Genomic DNA, 17432 nt, shown 5'->3' with positions numbered 1-17432 from the left:
AGTCGAGTGAAGTTACCGAGACGGTGGGTGAACCTTCCAGATGCTGTCCACTCGAGTGGGTGGCTGCGCTATATTTTCTTCAAGGGGATACCCCGTTCATGTGACCGACATCACAGGGTCCACTTCAGTGGGGAAAACATGGAATTGTGAGTCTGGAGACGTTGGCCTGAATCCATATGACTTCCTCAACCTCTCCAAGCCTCAGTTTCCACATCTGTAAAATAGGGAGAGTATCATCTACCCCCCCCCCAAATAGTTGCTAGAATGGTCAAATGAGATCACTTAGTTTTAAAAAACCTTTAAAAACCTAGCAGAGTGTCCGCATGTCATATGATGGAACTGAATCTGATTCATCTGTAATGAAGCCAGCATGAGGTCATGCTGGAAAGATGGGAGTGCCAGGGGACGGGTGAGAAATATGTCCAATGGAGGGAAGGGCCTTGAGTCCAGAGCTCTGGGTTTGTCTTGCTCCCTTTGTTTCAGTTCAAGGCTCACCAGGCAGCCTCTGGTTGCTAGTTTGCTTTCCTATTGACCTTGATCTGGGCTTCAGGACAGCAGCTGCCTCCGGGGTGTTAGGCAGGTTCATGTTGGTTGTTTATGGCTCATCTTAACTCTGCACTATGTCTCATTAACCCCTTTTCACTAGGGAGAAAACCGAAGCTCAGAGATGCTAAGGGGCTGGCTCAAAGGCACTCTGTTGGGAAGCAGAGAAGCCAGGGTCTGTCTGACCCCAGCCTCCCGAGTCCTCCCGCACCATACTCCCTCGCAGCAGCATGGCCTCAACCCCGGAAAGGCATTACTGTAGCTTCTGAATGGGCAGTGGAGACTTAACCCTGGGGTCTTGTTTCTCATCCCCCTTCTTTCCAGCCTGAGCCCCACCTCTACTCTCTAGTGACTTGAGAAAAATGAAGCTCCTGAATTTCCCAGACCTTGAGCCTGTGTGACTCAGCAGCCCCAAAGGAGAGGGCCCATGAGGTCCACCTGTCACCCACAGACATTGCTTCATACAGATAGTCTTTCTTAACAGCTATGAACCCCGCCAGCTGACAGGGTCAGGAGCCTGCCAGCTCGGCTGGGGCTGGAGGGCGGATGGCAGCCAAGCCCACTGCTGGGGTTTGTGTAGCTGCCCTGCAAATAGGGTGACTGACTTGTCCTTGCTTTCCCAGGGAAGCCCTCAGTCCCTGGAAAATCCGGATGGTTAGTCCCCTCCCTGCAGGCCCATGGAGAGAGATGGTGGACAGGCCAAGAGGGTGGCTTCATTTGCCCTGTAGCTTCACCCTCTGACCTGGACACTTGGCAGAAATGGGATCCTGTCACTCTCTTCACTCTAAAGACCCATGAATGGGCTCAGAGCATGCACCCATCAGGGGAGTCCGGCCCAGCTTGCACTCACATAGCAGGGTCCGTGGGGACAAGGGAATAACAGTTTTAGGGAAAAGTAGGGCTGGACTTTTTCAGCTCTCTTCTCCTTTTCAAAGACTGTCCATTCTGCCTCCTTGGCCAGGGCCCCACCTACTTCTGTCTGGCCCTCGTCCAGTGTTCTCCTTTGGCACCGAGAGGTCACCTCTGGCCTGGCTCTTACAAGCACTGCGTTTTATGGCGAGCATGTGGTTGGGGCTCGAAGGGACACCACGACCTTTGTCCTGCTCCTTCAGCCTCTAACACTCAGAAGGTCGGTGCACGGGACCTTGCAGGTCACGCCAATGAGTGGCCAGTGGGAGGAGTCACTCTCGCTGGCCACTGCTGGCAGCTCAGAGCCTGGACTTTGAAGGGGCCGTGAAAAACAGTTTGTTCCCTGATGATGATGAGCAGTCTGGGAGCTACTGTCAGTGTCTCACTCAGGCAGAATAGCAGCCCCTAAAGGTGTCCACCTCCCAACCCCCAGAACTGTGAGTATGTTACCTTCCATGGTTAAACGGCCTTTGCGGGTATGGTAAAGTTAAGGATCTCTGCATGGGGAGATTACCCTGGCTTATCTGGGTGGGTTCAGTGTCAACACTGAGGGGTCCTTTTATCAATAAGAAGACAAGAGGTCAGAGAGTGCAGGCAGTAATGTGACAACAGGCCAAGACTGGAGCCATGTGGCCACTGCTGCCTTCCAGCAGCATCTAGAAGCTGCATGAGTTAAGGAACCAATTCTCCCCTGGAGCTTCTAGGAGGAACCAGCTCACCAAATCCTTGACTTGAGCCCCCTGAGATTCATTTCACACTTCTGATCTCCAGAACTGAAAGATGATTTGTGTCATTTAATGCACTGAGTCTGTGGCACTTTGTTACAGCAGCCACGGGAAACTCATACAGTGTGGTGCAGGTAATGTATGATCACTGTTGCTGAGGTTCTGAAAACACAGGGGCCTCCCTTTACTCAGTGAGGTGGGGTGTGGATCAACTTAGCATGGAGCCTGGAGCACACACCCAGTGCCCAGTGGAGGGGCCCTCCAGACCTTATTCCTATCCTGTTGCAGAGGAACAAGTTGGTACCCTGAGAGGGAACTGATCAGACTTATTTTTTTTTAACTTTTTATTTTGCATTGGAGTAGAGATTAACACGGCTTCCCTTGTAGCTCAGCTGGTAAAGAATCTACCTGTCATGCAGGAGACCCCAGTTTGATTCCTGGGTCAAGAAGAGCCACTGGAGAAGGGATAGGCTACCCACTCCAGTATTCATGGGCTTCCGGTGGCTCAGCTGGAAAAGAATCTTTCTGCAGTGTGGGAGACCTGGGTTCTGTCCCTGGGTTGGGAAGATCCCATGGAGAAGGGAACGGCTACCCACTCCAGCATTCTGGCCTGGAGAATTCCATGGACAACATAGTCCATGGGGTCGCAAAAAGTTGGACGTGAGAGATTAACAGTGTTGTGACAGATTCAGGTGGACAGCAAAAGGACTCAGCCATACATATACATGTATCCATTTCCCCTAACTCCCCTCCCATCCAGGCTGCCACATAACAGCACAAGAATGGATCTGACTTCTGATCTAGGTCCTTGCTACTCAGAGTTGGTCCACAGAGCAGCAGTCCCAGCGCTACTTGGAAGGTCATTTAAACTACAGACATACTGAGTCAGAATCTATAGTTCCGCAAGATCCCCAGATGGTTCGCACACACAACAGTGCTTGAAAAGTGCTGACCCTGAGGGGTCCCTGGGTCCTCAGATCATCAGTGAGACAGATGCAGCTCTTACCACCAACAGGCAGAGCAGACAGACAGGCTGAGTGAATTGTTAAGGCACACACAACTGGTGAGCGGAGGATCCAAGACTCACACACTGGCAGGTCTGACTCCAGAATCGGTGTCTTTGCCAACATTTGGCAAGGTGTGATATAGAAGTGGTCCAGGAGCATTGCCTCTGAGTTCCCCTGCTTCCTGCCCATCCCCTGAATCATGCTCATCCTTTTTTTTCTTTAATTTATTTATGGCTGCACTGGGTCTTCGTTGCTGCGTGTGGACTTTCTCTAGTTGTGGCAATGGGGGCTACTCTTCGTTACGGTGCCCGGGCTTCTCGTTACAGTGGGTTCTCTTCTTGCCGAGCGCAGGCTCTAGGCACACAGGCTTCAGCAGTTGCAGCATGTGGGCTCAGTAACTGAGGTGCATGGGCTTAGTTGCTCCATGGCACGGGGGATCTTCCTGGACCAGGGGTGGAACTCATGTCCCCTACATTGGCGGGTGGATTCTTTACTGGACCACCATGGAGGTCCCATGCGCATCTTTATCTTTCTGTTCCTCTCACTTCTCACCATGTTTCCTCCCTCCTTGCTCCCCCTTCCTTCCTCCTCCTCCTTCATTTCCTTATTTCTTTCCTTCCTTCCTTTTCTCACTCACTGAGTACTCCTCTGAGCCGGGCCCTAGTATATAGGAAAAGCCTTGCTTTCAAGGGACCCACACCTGGTTGAGCATCACAAGCACCCGGGGCTTCAACTGAAGTTTCTGATACCTGGCCCCACCCCAGACTCCCTGAGTCAAATTCTCACGGAGTGGGGCCTGGGCTGGAATATTTTGAAATTACTCCTGTGGGGATTCAGATGCAGCAGATCCACAGATGAGAGATGAGAAAAAGTGTTGAGTACAACAGTAAGCAAAGAAAAGGGGGCAATCAACCCTGGTGAATGGGGCGAGGAGGGTCCACTGCTAAGGATCAGGAGGACTTCACAGAGGAGGTGACGGAAGTGGGTTTTAAGGGATGCCTAGGAGTTTCCCAGGGGGACAGGGTTTGGACGGGGGGTGGGAAAGGTTTCTTTGTTCAAGAAAACACTTTTTGCAAAGGCATGGACACAGAAAATAGTGACATTTTTGGGAAACTAAGTAACTTAGTGTGGTTGAAAGGTCAGGCAGAGAAGAAGGCTGGAGAAAAGCCAGAGTCAGGTCATGAGGTCAAGAGGAGGGTCTGAATGTGACCCTGCAGAGATGTGGTGTCCAGACTCTCTCCAAGGGGCACCTTCTCTGGACCAGTGGGCTTTACCTGCTCTGTGAATTCTGGCGTTGTCTCTTGTTATTCTTTGCTCTTGAGCTCCCACCCTCTGTTGGCAGCCTTGTCACCTGGGTGTTAAAATGAGTCTTCATTTCCACTTTTTATTCTCACAATCATGAAGCTGGTCTACTCCCTGACCTCTGAGAAAACTGAACCCCGGAAAGAGAAAGTGACTGAAAGAATCCCTCAAAAAACCTGGAGCAAGGCCCAAACTGGAGCCAGGCTGCTCACTGCTAGCTGATTACGACCTTGTGTACTTGTATGCTCAGGCTGTCCTTCTGTGTTTTTACCAAAGGAATGAATCAGGAAGCAACCTCAGACTGTTGAGGGGTGGGACAGGTGAGTGCTTTCAGTTCCCCTGAATCTCATAAGCTTTGTGACTTCTTGGCCTGCCTGTGGGCCAGTGGCTGGGGCTAACTGCTCCCAACAATGGCCACCTGGAGGGCTCAGCCCACTTCCTTCCAGGGTTGCACCACCCTGAGCATGAAATAGGACTGTGTCGGGTGAGCGGGAGGCCTGGCGTGACTGCAGCAAGCCTGCCGAGGGGCAGCTTACGGAGCTGGGGAGCCCTACGGCCCACAGTGCTGACCTTTGCCAGTGAGCTTGGGCCTCAGCCACGGCCTCTCTGAGTCTCCTCTCCTAGCAACACAGTCCCAGCTGTCTTTATCTTTCCCCAGATGACCCTTTTTGTCCCTTAATCATCATTTTTCGCTTCTCTGCACCCTTTCGCCACATTTTTTCAAATGTCCAATCCCACAGGGACCTGTACTCTGCCAGCATCTAAGGCCGGAGCACAGGAAGCCAGAGCAGGTCATTCAATCCTGAGTCCGTCCACTAGCACGACATTTCCCAAGGGGATGGGCACACTGGTGCTGTGATGGGCAATACAGAGAAGTCACGAGGCTCGGGTTCAAACCCCAGCCCTGCTTCTGAGCTGTGGAACCTGGAGTTGGATACTGAACCTCTCTGAACCTTCATTTTCTTCTTTTTCATATGGGGCCAATACCACCACCCACTCCCCTGGAGGAAGCTGGGCTCTCCCAAGTTTATTTGCCTACCCATGCCCCGTGCCCAGGGTTGTTGTGGGCATGAAGCCAGTGTGGGCTCCTTCGCCTTCTGAAGAACCTCATTCACTCCCAGCCAGCTGCTTTCTGTGAAACTTGCAGAGCTTCTAATAACATGCTTTTAGTGACCTAATATACAGCATTGGCACGTAGATGAAAGCCACATGACTGTGGTCAGGTCCCTTCCTCTCTGAGCCTCTGCTTGTTCGTCTGTAAAATGGGGATAGTCATCCCGGAAATGGCTGACCTGGATATGTAAGACCCAGATATGATATAGCTGACTGACAGTTGTCAACCCTTATATGACCCTGCTTCAAGGCCACAGTGACCCATCCTGGCCAGTTGGAGCCCTTCCCTGGAAACTACCAAGCTGGGTTCAGTCAGGAGGAGCCCTTTCTTCTGGGGGCAAAGCTGTACAGGTGAGAGTTTGAAGGCTACTTGGAGACCATTTTCCTCTACCATATGGGAACCTGGGTCTGTGGTGAAAGATCAGCTCTACAAACCAAGGAGCAGTCTCAGAGGCAGAGAGAAAGCCTGAATGCATCTGAGATCCTGTTTCCAGTCGGATGTAAGCAGGCTCTGAACCTGCCTTCTCACCTTTTGCGCTTGATTATTTTCGGGAAACTTTCCACCATAGTTTCACCCATTTGCTTAATCTAGTTCAAATCATGATTTTGTCTCTTGTACCAGACAGAATGATAGATCAGGTTTGTGCTATCAACCCTATTTTCAAGTGCGAAAACTCAGGCTCAGAGAAAGTTCCAGAAGCTGAGGCTTGCCTAAAGTCACTTGGGGAATGAAAGCAGAGCTGGGATTTGAATTTGGGACCACCAGAGCCCAAAGCCAAGCCTTTCCCTCTGGCCCATGCTGTCTCCTGTGGGCCACGTCAGGCTTCTGGGAGGAGCACCTTTGTTTCTTTCCGTATCAGCAGGAGTCTGGCAGGAAGACAGAAATCACGGCAGAATTTGTTCAGAGGAAATTTAATATAAGTATTTATATTAAGCAGAAAAAGAAATCTGGAGAAAAGAACTACAGGAAGGAGCTTTCACCTCCTGGGAAGAGGCTGGGGTACCAGAGTCTAGGAGCTTGGAGGGCCCCCTGGAGCTGAAGCTTAGACACTGAGGAGAGAGGCACCTAGCTCTGTGGGTGCTGCTGAGCTGGCTGGCAGGGCTGGTTCTGGGGTGATAAGCCCAAAGTCTGGACTTTGGGCTCCACCTCAGTATATTGTATGAAGGGAACAGGCTTCCCACAGTCTACGAGGCTGACTCCGGGTGCTGGGGGAACACCTGTGCCCACCCCAGCTCCCCTGGTACTTTGTCTAGGTCTTCTGCAGAGGCTCAGCAAGCCTGGATAGCTGGCCTGGTGCCATCTGTGGAGAGTTAGCCAGTCCCTGGTCAGGGGTGGGATTCACCGTGGCCACAGGAACCTCCCTATTCTCTCTGGAGGACACCATATCCCCGGTGTGTCTGCTCAGACACAGGGGCTGACAGACCCCCTCCCTGGGGCCCCATCCCTGCCCACGCACATGGGGTCCTGTCATTCACTGGGCTAGACGTTGAGGCCTGGGAATCCTCTGGGTCCGGCAGCTGTTCGCCCCCAAAGCTGCTGGAAGCAGCCTCTCTCTCCCCAGTCTAGTTTTCTCTTCCTACCCACTTACTTTTCTTGTCTGATGTAGAAGAAAGAGGACGAGATCTGGGCATTAGTCATCCTTGACACTACTACTTCCTGACTGACTACTTGTACTCTCATGAAATATAAAAACCTTGCAACTCTATGGGCCCATTAACCATGACCCCACCCCAGTTGTCCTATATATCATGTCTACATACACTGCAAACCCACAATTTATTGTTACATTGTTGCTTTACACAGTCACATGTGTCTTAAGAAAAGGGAAATGGGGAATTCCCTGGTGGCCCAGTGGTTGGGACTCTGTGCTTTCACTGCCAAGGACCTGGGTTCAATCCCTGGTTGGGGAACTAAGATCCTACCATCCAAATGGCACAGTCCTCAAAAACCAAAACAAACAAGCAAAAAAAAAAAAAAAAAAACTTTATGAAAGAAAAGGGAAATAGATTTTAATATTTACCCAAGTTTACCTGTTCCTTTGTTCTTTGTTCTTCCTTTGCTCTTTCTTCCTTCTGAAGAACTTCGGCTTCCCAGGTGGCACAGTGGTACAGAGTCCTGCTGCCAGTGCAAGAGACACAAGAGACATGGGTTCAATCCCTGGGTCGGGAAGATCCCCTGGAGGAGGAAATGGAAACCTGCTCCAGTATTCTTGCCTGGGAAATCCCATGGACAGAGGAGCCTGGAGGTTGCAGTCTATGGAGTCACAAAGCATCAGACACGACTGAGCATGAACACGTGTCTGAAGAACTTCCTGTAGCATTTCTTTTGGATGAGTCTCCCAGTGAGGAATTCTCTTGTCTTTCATGCATCTGAAAATGTCTTTCACTTTCATTTTTGAAAGGTATTTTCACTGGATATAAAATTCTGAGTTGACAGAATTTTTCCTCTGTGCTTTAAAGATGTTCCACTGTTTCTTGGCCTCCATTCTTTCTGATGAAAAGTCAGTTTTACACAACACACACACACACACACACACACACACACACTTCTCCTTAGTATGAAGTATATTAAAGAAGGCTGAACACTGAAGAATTGGTGCTTTCGAACTGTGGTGCTAGAATAAGTCTTGAGAGTCTTGAGAGAGGTACTGGAATAAGTCTTGAGAGTCCCTTGGACAGCAAGGAGATCAAGCCAGTCAATCCTGAAGGAAATCAGTCCTGAATATTCATTGGAAGGACTGATGCTGAAGCTCCAGTACTTTGGCCACCTGATGCAAAGAGCCAACTCACTGAAAAAGACCCTGATGCTCGAAAGATTGAGGGTGAGAGGAGAAGGCGGCGACAGAGAATGAGATGGTTGGATGGCATCACCAACTGAACGGACATGAGTTTGAGCAAACTCTGGGAGATAGTGAAGGACGGGGAAGCCTGGTGTGCTATAGTTCACAGGTTTGCAGAGTCAGACATGACTTAGTGACTGAGCAAAAACAACATGAAATATGTTGTTATTTTCTTTGTTTTCAAAATTTTTTCTTTGTGTTTTTTTGTTGTTTTGGTAGTTTGATTATGTTTGGCTATAGGTTTGTGTGGTTGATTACATGTCTGTAGGTATGCATTTTATATTCACAGACTGTTGTGCATAGGCAGATGGGTGGTGCAGAGGCAAGGAGGGAGAAGAGAAAGCACTGGTGGTAAAAGAGAAGAGAAAGCAGGCTGCCTTGCTCATTGGTCCACTGAAAGAGGACCTATAAAACACTGAATGAGAAGCAGGAAGTTCTGAATTTGACTCTTGACCCTGCTCTTTCCCAACTGGGAGGTGTCAAATAAGCTTCTGAGCTTCAATTTCCTCATCTATAAATCTGGATTAATCTTGGCCTCAGGGAATAAATGCCAGGTTTAAATCTTGGCTCCACCTCTTGTGAGCCATGTGGGCAATGTACTTGACCTTTCTGGGCCTAGTTTCCTCATCATGGTGATTGTACTTGCTGTAACCACCTCCTAGGGATGGTGAAGGGTCAGAAGACTTAATATCTATAAGGTACTCTGGGCGGTGTCTGAGATGTATAAGTGCTCTCTGAGTGTCTGTTACCTTAGAAGACTGTTGTGAGATTTTAAAAACATGATATACTTAGTAAAGGCTCAAAAAGAGTTTCCTTCTCTCCCTGAATCAGACCTAGGCTGAAGGTTGCAACATCTTTCTGAACCTCTCCCCTAAGGCTGGATCCAGGATAAAGTCCCTTGCATGCACGCGTGCTCAGCTGTGTCTGACTCTCTGTGACCCTGAGACCCACCAGGCTCCTCTGTGCATGGGATTTCCCAGACAAGAATACTGGAGTGGCTTGCCATTTCCTCCTCCAGGGGATCTTCCTGACCTGGGAATTGAACCTGCTTCTCCTGTATAGGCAGGTGAATTCTTTACAACTGAGCCCCCTGGGAAGCCCACAGTTCCCTGTGGTTTGCCAAAATAAAGCAGAGATGCTGGGCTGTGTGGCTGACCACAGGGATGATCTTCAGCAAAGAAGGTGGAGGTGGCCTCTGGGCCCCAGTTTCCTTAACAGAATGGAAGAACTCCTTGCTGGAAAGACCAAATGAAAAGAGGGTCATAAAAATACCTTGGAGATAGTAAAACTCCTAGAGTTGGAACGTTTTGCTAATGTTTTTTTCCTGGGTGACTGTCAGCTTTCACGCATACCTGAAGGGCCTCCAGTCTCTTCTTTCTTTCTGGGAGCCCGAACAGAAGCCCTCCAGGTGCTCATCAATGTCAATATCAGACACTTGAGGCCTCCAGGCTGGGAGTGGAGGAGCCTGGGACCCACTGTCGAGCCACCTGCCAGGGCAGAAGCATGCTAAGCTCTATGAGGAAGTGAGGAGAAGGCCTCATGTCATACTTTGTGGAACGCTTTGAGATACACTCCTCAGAGTGGAGGAGCATTTAGTACCAATGTCATTCAAAGGTTCCGGTGAAATAGCTCTTTGAGCTTTTATTTGCAGCCTCGTCTCTGCCTGGGATTCATGCAGGACTTGAACTCACCCCTCCCCCTCTGACCTCTGACCCCTGAGTTTCAGTCCCTGAGCAGACTTGAGTGGGCCTGCCGCCTTTTCCCTGTTGGATACAATATCTATTTGGGTAGAGTCATGGGCAAGCCTGTCCTATTGGCTTATCAGATGTGCCCAGGAAGGTCTACTCTGCAGCAGAAATACAGCCCTGGCCGAAACTGGGCCCGTATCCTTCTAGAATGAGGAGGAGGGGCACAGCCAGTGATGAGCCTGACACAGTCATAGGCCATTGGTGTATGAAACACATAAACAGGAAAAGAAGTCCTTTTGCAGCTCATTAAGCCGACTGTGTGCTTTTCCCTCTGGGGTCCCAGTGTGCAGTGGCTGCAGACAGCAGCCTCGCTGGTAGTGTATGCAGTCAGTTGTCTGTACAGGTCGCCCTAAGGGATCTTGAAGACAACTCTTTCCAGTGGACATTCCTTTGCCAACAAAGGTCCGTCTAGTCAAGGCTATGGTTTTTCCAGTGGTCATGTATGGATGTAGGCCTGTGTCTCAATAATATTTGTCTCTTGGTGCTGCGGCAGCCTAGGTAGGGGCCTGCGTGATTTTAACTTTGGCTTTCATGGTGGTATTGAAGAGGATAAGAGGGCCATGGGAGGCAGGAAAGCCATTGAACAGCTCTTGTAATTTTATTTTTCTCTTCTCTGGTTTCCAGCTTGATTTTTCTATCTGTATTATTGGTATAAGTTGGTAAAGAGCAAAACTATTTAACTTACTGAGGTTTAGGTTAAACCTTGGAAGTAATGTTCAGGCAATCTAGTTTAAAGGTATTTATGTTTTGAAACATGATACAAGAATCCTCTTGATGAATAGTTGTTTAAGTCATTTTAAAGAGCAATAACCGTATCAGGCATTTAACCCCATTATTTTATTTGTTCATTTGGAATCTCATACATTGCTATACACATATATTTTTCAGTATCATAAGCAGAGATCCCTACATTGCAGTATTTTTTAAGATTTATTAAAAAAATTTTTTTGTGTGTAGGGGGGCACTGTGCTGGGTCTTCCTTGCTGTGTGTGGGCTTTCTCTAGTTGTGGCAAGCAGGGGCTAATTTCTAGTTGCTTGTTGACATAATGGCTTTGGGGGACCTGTGAAACATCCAGTTGAAAATGTTGAGATTTCCCCCTTTTCTTTCCTTTCTTTTCTCTTTCTCTCCCTCTCTTTTTTCTTTTCCTTTTCTCTGTCTCTCTCTCTCTGCACAAAAATGGACCAATGTGGCACTCCAGTCTCAGTGACTCTCAAATTTTTGAGAAAGACTGAATCTGATTGGTCATTGACCAGCCAATAGATTGGCTCCCCTTGGATTAGGTGACTAACTCTTCTCCAATCAGATATGGCTGGAAAGGAGTGGTGAGTCACTTGGTCTCAGTTCAGTTCAGTTCAGTTGCTCACTCTTTGCGACCCCATGAATCGCAGCACGCCAGGCCTCCCTGTCCATCACCAACTCCCGGAGTTCACTCAGACTCACGTCCATCGAGTCAGTGATGCCATCCAGCCATCTCATCCTCTGTCTTCCCCTTCTCCTCCTGCCCCCAATCCCTCCCAGCATGAGTTTTTTCCAGTGAGTCAACGCTTCACATGAGGTGGCCAAAGTACTGGAGTTTCAGCTTTAGCATCATTCCTTCCAAAGAAATCCCAGGGTTGATCTCCTTCAGAATGGACTGGTTGGATCTCCTTGCAGTCCAAGGGACTCTCAAGAGTCTTCTCCAACACCACAGTTCAAAAGCATCAATTCTTTGGTGCTCAGCCTTCTTCACAGTCCAACTCTCACATCCATACATGACCACAGGGAAAACCATAGCCTTGACTAGATGGACCTTAGTCAGCAAAGTAATGTCTCTGCTTTTGAATATGCTATCTAGGTTGGTCATAACTTTTCTTCCAAGGAGTAAGCGTCTTTTATTTTCATGGCTGCAATCACCATCTGAAGTGATTTTGGAGCCCCAAAAAATAAAGTCTGACACTGTTTCCACTGTTTCCCCATCTATTTCCCATGAAGTGATGGGACCAGATGCCATGATCTTCGTTTTCTGAATGTTGAGCTCTAAACCAACTTTTTCACTCTCCACTTTCACTTTCATCAAGAGGCTTTTTAGCTCCTCTTCACTTTCTGCCATAAAGGTGGTGTCATCTGCATATCTGAGGTTATTGATATTTCTCCCGGCAATCTTGATTCCAGCTTGTGTTTCTTCCAGTCCAGCGTTTCTCATGATGTACTCTGCATAAACGTTAAATAAGCAGGGTGACAGTATACAGCCTTGACATACTAAACTTGGCTAATTAAGGCTGCCCTTTCAGCACAGGGTAAAGAAGGGGAGGAGCGTTTCCTGGAGCATGCATTGCAGACAGAGAGGCACTGTCCACAGATAAGAACCCTGTCTTTAAAATGAGAAGTCAACAAGGTAGTCTGTTAAGGGTCCTTTGGCTCTCAAAGGTTTGTGGGCCCACTTCATCTGTGAACAAAAAGGACTGATTGGAAAACTGCCCACTATGTGGAGCTCTGTCTGGGCTCCAGACGGTGAGAAACGAGCCCTCCCTCTCCCCCGGTGAACTTGGCACAGCACAGGTTTTTTGGCCTTTGCAGGTGAGAAATTCCAGTTTTCAGCTGTTACTAGAATTCACGGGCTTCTACCCTTGGGAAGACCACAAGGGGAAAGCCCATTCCTGGACAAGAGAGCTAGCTTGTGACTTTCCCCAGTGATGGAGCCTACGGGTGACATCATCCTGGTCTATGCTGAGCACAACTGGGCCTTATCCTTTCTGGGTTCCCACCCTACCCATCGCTCCTCTTTCCCAGAGACTTGGAGTCATGGGCTGCCTGCCTCCTCAGCACTTCTTACCTTCATTGTCAGCCTGGTCAGGGAGATTTATGGCTCAGGAATCTCAGCACCTGCTTAGTCTGGCTGCCAGCTCCTAGTCGTGTCACAGCATCTGCCGTCAGTTCCCATGCCTGGACTGCTGTCCTCCCCGCTGCCCTGCCCCCCGCCCCTCCAGAAAGAAACCTGCTCACCCCCATGCCCTCCTTTACTGACCTCTGAGTAAGGACATCAGCCCAGCCTCATGTGCTAACATTTACCGCATTTTCCTTCTGTGATACTGTGATTTATGATAAGAAATATATATTTGGTCTTCCTCTTGTTTGTGGCACAGAACTTCTAGAACACTTGGAATTTCCTAAATGATAAGAGCAATGATGGTGTCTTGTTATATTAACTAGATGACTTTGGGATACACCCAAGGATGGGGGTTGATTGCCAGTATCCTTATCTCTTGGATTAGAAACACACATTTTTGGCCCCAGCTGAGTCAGAAACTCCATGGAACCTGGCAGTCAGTGTTTTAGCCAGCCTTTCAATTGATTCTAATGCACACTTGAGCTTCAGAGGCACTGTGCTGAGCGGACTACTCTGGGATGTGAGCTGTGAATGGAGTCTAGTCTGAAGGGACAGCCTCCTCCCTCCCTGAAAAATCAGGTCCTGTTTCCCTTTGACTAGATTTGTTGACTTCCCAGTTTCATCAAACAGAGGTCCCTTGAACATTTGTCTGTTCTTTCTCAGTTTCCAAAAGCTGAGAAAAGCGAAGCAAAAGGCAAAGGAGAAAAGGGAAGATATATCCAAAAGACCATCAGTCACCTTTGTCCCCCTTAATGGTTCTGATTCCCACAGGTTGGCTAGGGCAACATGGTTAGGATCATTGGATTCTAGAGCCAGGTGAGGCCTCCAGGATGCACTAACTTGTCCCCAGCAAAGCCTCTCAGTGGAGGATAATGTCATCTTAGAGAAAGAGTCTTGTCACCTCTCCATTTTACAGGAGTTGAATCCCAGAGAACCAAAAATGTCTTGCCAGAGTCACAGAGCAGAGGGCAAACCTGGTCCCGGAACCAAGTCTGCTGGCTTCCGGCCCAGCATTCTTCCTACTGAACCAGAGTTTCTGGAATTTTAATGTGCATGTAAATCCCTGGGAAGCTTGCTGAGATGCAGATTCTGATTCTGTGGGTCTGACGTGGGTCCCAAGACCCTGCCTCCTAAGGAGCACCCAGGGGATGCAGGGTGCAGCAGATGCTGGTGCTCAGGACCACGTGCTGAGTACCGAGATTCTTCACCACACTGCTTATCACGCACCCCTCCTCCTCAGGTCAGTTTCTGAGAGCCTTCCAGCCTACAAGAGTCAACTCCAGCAGAAGAGAAACCATCCCTTACTTGTGGTCATGAAGAGAAAGCAGTGGGATTGGTGGGGTTTGAGGAACTGCAAGATCATCTTGTGCCTCCCCAAGTTCCACGTTCAGCCAGTGCTGCTAGAAAATCTGCTGATTCTGGGCCTCGTCTCGAGCTGGAATTCACTGACATGTCTCTCTACCCCTTGTTCCCAATAGCCCCCCCACCCGCAAGATGCTGCGGTCCCTGTCGAGGGTCTCCCAGGCCCAGCACCACAGGAAGCGATCACCATGGCAACAGACAGTCCCCGCGCCAAGCACATTCATTAGAAAAGCTGGAGAGAAGACAGCCCAGCTCTTCCTGACCCGGCCTTTCCTCGGTGGGGTGAGGGTTAGACTTGTAGGACTGGGAGAGAGTCTCCTCACCCCAAACCCCAAGTAAAGAGCCCAGGACAGCCCCTAGAATCTTAGTGAGAAAAGGAATGTTGAGGCTTCACCTGAGTTTATCATTTTCTGAATGATGCTGAGGAGGGCATGTGACTCACTCAAAGCCACACTTCCATTAAGAGCAGGCGGGGGTGAGACCCCGATCTCTGAACTTCCGGCAAGGCCTCTATCCCCCTGAAGGAAGCTCATTGAAGGTCAGTACCACGGTCCAGATCGTATCTCCCTTCATATGTGGAAGCCACTACCCCCACCCCACCCCCTGGCAGTTTGACTACAGTAAGTCCCCTACATACAAACCTTCAAGTTGTGAACTTTTAAAGAGGGAAATGTGCGTTCACATGTCCAGGCGTTCACATGTCCAGGCACATAAGTTAGTTCACGTGACTGGTGTACATTGTCATGGGCGTGTGTCCTCTACAAGTAATTGTGGTTTCATGTACTTTACAGTGCTGTATAGGGTACCATAGTACAGCACCTTTATTTCCAGCCCAGGGTACCCAGAAGCAAGGGTAAAAGCAGTGATGACTGAGCTGGTACTCTGGTACTTTGCAAGGTACTGTACTATAAGATTAAATTTTTTTTATATTTTGTGTATGTGTTTCTTTCTCTGTATTATTTATGTGAAAAGTGATGCACCTCCTCTGTCCATGGAATTCCCTAGGCAGGAATATTGGAGTGGATTGCCATTCCCTTCTTCAGGGGATCTTCCCAACACAGGGATCAAACCTGAGTCTTCCACATTGCAGGCAGATTCTTTACTGTCTGAGCTATCAGGGAAGTATTATAAACCTGGTACAGTACAGTACTATATAAAGGATTGTGTTAGGCTAACTTTGTTGAACTTATGAACAAACTGAACTGGTTCATATGTAGGGGACTTACTATGTACCTAGAGACAGGGTCTTTAGAAGGTAATTAAGGTTAAATAAGATCATAAGGGTGGGACCCTAATCCAATAGGACCCTGGCCTTATAAAAAGAGGAAGAGAAAGAGATTGCTCTTTCTCCCTTCCTCCACAGTGTGAGAATACAGTGAGAAAGCAGTCATCTACAAGCCAGGAAGAGAGACCTCAGTAGAACCTGACCATGTGGGCACCTTAATCTTGGGCTTCCAGCCTCCAGTATAGTGAGAAAATGAGAATCTCTTGTTTGAGCTACTCAGCCTGTAGTATTTTGTTATGACAGCCTGAGCTGTCCAAGACAGCCTTTGAGTCGGTCACTTTCTCCTTTAGCTTCCCTGGAGGAACATGGCCCTGCTGTTCTTCAGGGCACTTCCCGAACTCATTATAACAAACCCTTCTTCTCCCCGGCCAGCTGGCAAGTGACCTGGCTACCTCTACCTTCGGGAGTGAATCTGTTTGGCTTGACTGTGTTAGGTTGGTCCAGGGAGGTGAAAGCAGGTTGCACTGGCGTGGATAAGAGTGTGGGACAGGGGGTCTGGGGGCAGAGGGGAGGGGACGAGAGCCTCAGTCCGACCTCTCCTGCAGTATCTGCACTCGGCGCTCGGCACGGCCCCACTTCCACCTCTCCTCCCCCAGTCCCCCGTCACCAGCTTCATCCAGTGTCTTGTGCTCTCCCAGATGTCCTGCTCTTCCAGCCTCTGTGCCTTCACTGCCTGACCCCTCTTTCCTTCCTGTTCCCTTGGCAAACCCTCAGCCACACTTCAGACCCAGCCCAGGGGTCTCCTCCTCCACAAGCCTCTTTCACCAACCTTCCTTGATGCCCATTCCCTTGTAAATAAGCAAACGCATAACAAATATTAATATATATAGTTGTGCATGCGCACGTACACACAGATGGTTCTTGGTTACAAACAACAGAAACCAGCTCTGGCTAATTTAAATAGAAAAGGGCTTATAATATTTAAAGGATATTGGATCATCTCCAGGATGAGCAGAGCATTGGAGACCCAGATTCCAGGCTATCAGCCAGGCTCCAGGCTATGGCACCTTGGAACCAGTGTGAGACACCATGGGCTCCGAGGCTGGTACTATCAACCCTGCTTGCATTGGCCCCTGGCACTGGACTCTGGCCCAGGGATCCAATTGGCAGTACCTGGGTTGCATCCTACATCCTGGTCTAGAGTAGGAGGTGGGCTCCATGCCCTGCCAACACCTCTGAGGTGCAGGAGGCAAAATTCCCTAAATTACAGAAGGAGGTTCAGTTGCTGGGTAGCCAAAAATTGTAACAATTTTTTCTTAGATGTAGAATATCCATCTATATATATATATTTTCATCATTCATGGTAGCTATGCTCTAAGTTGTTACCGATACTAAAGTAATGAATGCTGGGGAATTCCCTGGCAGTCCAGTGGTTAGGATTCTACCATTCCACTGCAGGGGACACAGGTTCAATCCTGGTTGGGGAACTAAGATCCCACATGCCTTGCAGTGCCGCCAAAATATATAGATATGTATAAACAAGTGCTTAACCATTTGCTTCTGGGGGAAATAGAGTTCATTGCCTATGCACCTCTGGTGACATTTTGCTAACTGACTAATACACAGTCTTGTTTTATGCATGTTTCTGATTTTTTAAAAAATATTTATTTATGGCTGTGCTGGGTCTTCTTTGCTGTGTGGGCTTTCTCTAGTTGCAGTGAGCTGCTGGGTCTTCTTTGCTGTGTGGGCTTTCTCTAGTTGCAGTGAGCTGCTGGGTCTTCTTTGCTGGGT

The 17432-nt window shown here is 48.9% G+C and overlaps 1 long non-coding RNA gene and 1 other non-coding gene across 3 annotated transcripts in view; both read left to right on the top strand.

The window, feature by feature from the left end:
• Positions 1-1723: 1723 nt before the first annotated feature.
• The window catches only part of LOC120866327, a 22553-nt gene continuing 6844 nt past the window's right edge, over positions 1724-17432 (top strand). For both annotated transcript variants that reach the window (XR_005721636.1, XR_005721637.1), the window contains exon 1: positions 1724-1889. This is a non-coding gene — a long non-coding RNA (uncharacterized LOC120866327). The remainder of the gene's footprint in view (positions 1890-17432) is intronic.
• Positions 10424-10558, top strand: LOC120867448. The gene has a single exon (XR_005721878.1). It is a non-coding gene; the product is annotated as a small nucleolar RNA SNORA70 (small nucleolar RNA).

This window comes from Oryx dammah, unplaced genomic scaffold (assembly GCF_014754425.2).
Source record: "Oryx dammah isolate SB20612 unplaced genomic scaffold, SCBI_Odam_1.1 HiC_scaffold_8, whole genome shotgun sequence".
NCBI classification, from domain to species: domain Eukaryota; kingdom Metazoa; phylum Chordata; class Mammalia; order Artiodactyla; family Bovidae; genus Oryx; species Oryx dammah.
The sequence above is the reverse complement of the archived record's forward strand: the minus strand, read 5'-3'. Positions and strand labels throughout refer to the sequence as shown.